This window comes from Rhamphochromis longiceps, linkage group LG4 (genome assembly GCF_057381845.1).
Source record: "Rhamphochromis longiceps isolate RC_006_pf linkage group LG4, R_longiceps_female_GT1.1, whole genome shotgun sequence".
Lineage (NCBI taxonomy): Eukaryota > Metazoa > Chordata > Actinopteri > Cichliformes > Cichlidae > Rhamphochromis > Rhamphochromis longiceps.
Window position 1 is genome coordinate 30883538 of NC_140560.1, and position 3699 is coordinate 30887236.

Genomic DNA, 3699 nt, shown 5'->3' on the forward strand with positions numbered 1-3699 from the left:
ACTCGCTAGGTGTAAATCCAAAGCGAACTGTGTCCTTCACCGCTGCACAGACTTAAATTTAAGCGCATTCTGAGGCACGCCTTTCCATGCGTCTGAGGCGCATGATTGGGGCATTTTTATTTGTTACAACTCTACCGGGATTCATTTAGTCTAAATCAAGACTGACGGCCACGGGCGGAAGCTTATTCAAAACCCAAATATACATTAGCTTAAAATTTTCTCTGTTCTGGAGTAAAAGCAAGAGCAGCACTTCATTCTGCTGCTCGGATTTTGCGTCTTGAGTGTGTGTGTGTGTGTGTGTGTGTGTGTGTGTGTGTGTGTGTGTGTGTGTGTGTCAGAGCTGCTGTTTAATTCTATGCGCCTCCATGGTGCAGCCATAGACGCGTAGTTACAAATAGTAAGTGTGATTACATACAGTAACTCACAGACACGGATATCTTTTAAAAATATATTGTGATTTTAAGGCTATACATTAGATAGACATGCAAAAAGGAATTAAGAAGCCACAAGAACACACAAGACGCTAGAGAGCCTTCTGCTGCTTGATTAAGCAGTGAATCAGAGCAGGCATCTTCCTCTTCAGAAGAAGAGCAATGAGTATAGGCTGAGCTGTGTTAGAATTATTCGGAGTTTTAGAGAAACTATATTGAGACAATTTTGTTCTGTTATCATCCATTCCTCTTCATTTTCTGCCTGCACCCTACAGCAGTGAATACTGAAAGTGTGGCTACCAGCTGCTGCCCACAGAATTAAAGCTTAATTTAAAGTGGCATCAGTATTGCTACCTGCTTTTAAATGCAATCTCATTTCCTACCTGGTTTAATCAGCGTTCTGGGACAAGTTCCTATTGCTTCTCTCCTTTATAAAACACACAGGTGGCAGACAGGGTGGGTTAAATAATAATGGCATTTCAAAAGGAGTTCAATGCTAATATTAACAGAGTGGCATGGAGAAGGACTTCTAAATTTGATTCAAGTTTTTTTTCCTTCTTCTTCTGTCTGCAAAGCGTTTTTTCTCCAAAGGCTGACATCAAAGTTTCCTGTCAGAAACTCTTTGGGCGGGGGTGTGCTAGAGAATGGAGGAAGAAGAAAGGCTACGAGAGGAAGCCTCTGTTATCACATTCATTATTGCTTCACTCAGAGCCAGAGAACAGCACACAACAGAGTGACTGCTGGAAGTTTTAAAAAAAGAGAAACCCAAAACAAAAAAAGCATTCAGTTTTCTAGTGTATAGCAGTGTCTGCTGTTAAAAATAAACTTAAGTTAAATATCTCGGTGCAGTGTTGTGCTATGAGCTGTGATCTGATCCAACAATGTTTGAACTCAGAACAGCTGAGAGAGCTGAATGAGGGAAACACACACACTCATTTCAATTTTCCCCTCAAAGCTACTCACCTTTCATCCTCCATGTGATACCCCAGGTGCCAGAACACGCCCCGGCTAAAAATGAACATTAAAACGGAGTGAAAACACATTTGATCTCTTACTGATTTAGACACATGAGGAAACAATGGGAGGATGAGAGGAACAAAATGAGTCCCATGCGGCGGAGGACAGATCCCAGTCCTGACAGCGGTCGTCATGGTGCAGCTACAGGACCAGGGCTGCAGCGCTTTCCATCGCATTAAATTGATACAGATTGTTCATCTGCTCCTCCACCTCAGACATCTGAATGTAAGTGCAAACAAACATAGCTGCATGACTTTGCATGCAGTATGTTGTGAGCTCACATTTGAACCCACAGTCACCAATGTGACAATGTTTTTCACTATACCCAACTGCTTGTCTACATTTGTGATTAAAATACTTTTATAATAAGCTCGATCTCGAATAAAGGATACAATCAGACCTTTTTAAAGACTGTCACTGACTTTGAGGCTCTGGTAGCCTGACCTGAGTCTTCAGATAACTGTTTTTTTAATATATTGTAGAAATGTTATTGTAGCCATGTAGACAGCCTGAGGAGTTACATGTATATATGAATACCTGACAAATTAATTAAGGCATACAGGAAGAACTTATGTCTTTGGATTCATCTCTAGTCACACTAACATTACAGGAAATCAAGAAATAAATTTAGACATGTATTAATGCTATGCTAAACACGAAAAAGTATTGTTCATATTTCAAATGTTTGCTTTTTGCTGTAAGGCTTTTCCATGTTTGGAAGAGACTTTAGGGCACGTCATGTTAGGAGTGCAGGGGTATTGGTAGATATTTAAAAATCAGAGGAGGATTCATTTTATTTCAGTTTCAGGGTTTTTGTGCATTTTGGCTCACGTTTTCCATTATGATTGAAATCAATACCACCTGTATTTTTCCTTTACGACAGCCACATTTACTTCTATTTGACACGTAGCTAAAGAAAAAAAAAAAAAAAGAATTAAAAAAAATTATATTAATAATAATTATATATTCCAGTCTGGGGCTTCTAGTTTAACCAGTTTTTTTCCTAACTGACGCAAGTCAATTACTTATTGAATAATTGATTCAGAACTGGATCCTGAAATAAGCTGAGAGCTGAAATCATAGCAGCAGAGAGGAGAGTGGCTCATTGCTGCCATCTACTGCTGCGATGATAAACCACCATTAACCACAAAGTGAGAACAAGGTGCAAACAACTCTTAATAATATAGGTATATATTTATTCATACGTACATATTCATTTATAATCGGTTAATTGTAAAAAAAGAAAAAAAGAAAAAAAGAGATTTACAGTAATTTAACTACAGTCATTGTCAAAACTTTTTTTTGTTTAAATATCTCAGGTGCCAATCTACCCTGAACACACACTTGTAAGTTCACCTGTTGCCCTCTGCCTCTGTCCTTATCCACAACCTTACTCCAGTGTTTAGGATCAAACAAACGGACCCAGAGCGTAACTGCTCGACTTCTGTGTAAACTGGTGGAAGATCTGACACACGCACACACAAAGGTGTTTTGTTACTGTAAGGGAAAATAAGTCTGGTGTTTTGCTGTGTAGAGCCTGTAGTGTATTTCTGTACCATGAAAAAAGAAGGAAAAAAAACAAAAAACAAAACAAAACAAAAAAAAAAATAAAAAACAGGTGACAAGTCATTTCTTTTGTACATATATAAAACCTTCAGGAGCAAGTTGAGTACTATTAGTTGTAGTCCGTGTTGTCGGCATGCGTTTATGACTTAACTGGTGCACGACGAGGACAAGCAGATTTGACATCCCAGCTCACAGACTAGATTCCCTGACTTTCTTTTTCCTTGAGTTAACAGTCTTAAAACCAGAGCACAGTGACAGAGTGCATTACATTACTCCACCATTTTGACTCTTGGTTCTTCTCTAATCCCCCATAAACCCCATTCAAACAAAACAGATCAGACTGGATTACACTGGATTCATCTCGGCTTGTATTATCCTGCTTGTCATAGCTGTCAAATCGCACGCACGCAGACACACCGAACAGAATCATCACTCTGCATTTTGCGTGATAGATGCCTGTTGCTGAGCACATCAAAACCAAAGCACAGGGGCATTTGCAGGTAATCAAAATTTTGCAGTGAGTTTTCCTGTTTTTGTTGTATTGAAGCATTTGGATAGGTGCATTATGGGACGGATCCCATTTGGAACGGCAAGGCATAAAAATGAAGAAGAGAAAAGCACACTTAACGGGGGGGAAAAGAAAATCTTTCCGTCCTTCTCCTTGATGGAAACATTCAATAAGCAG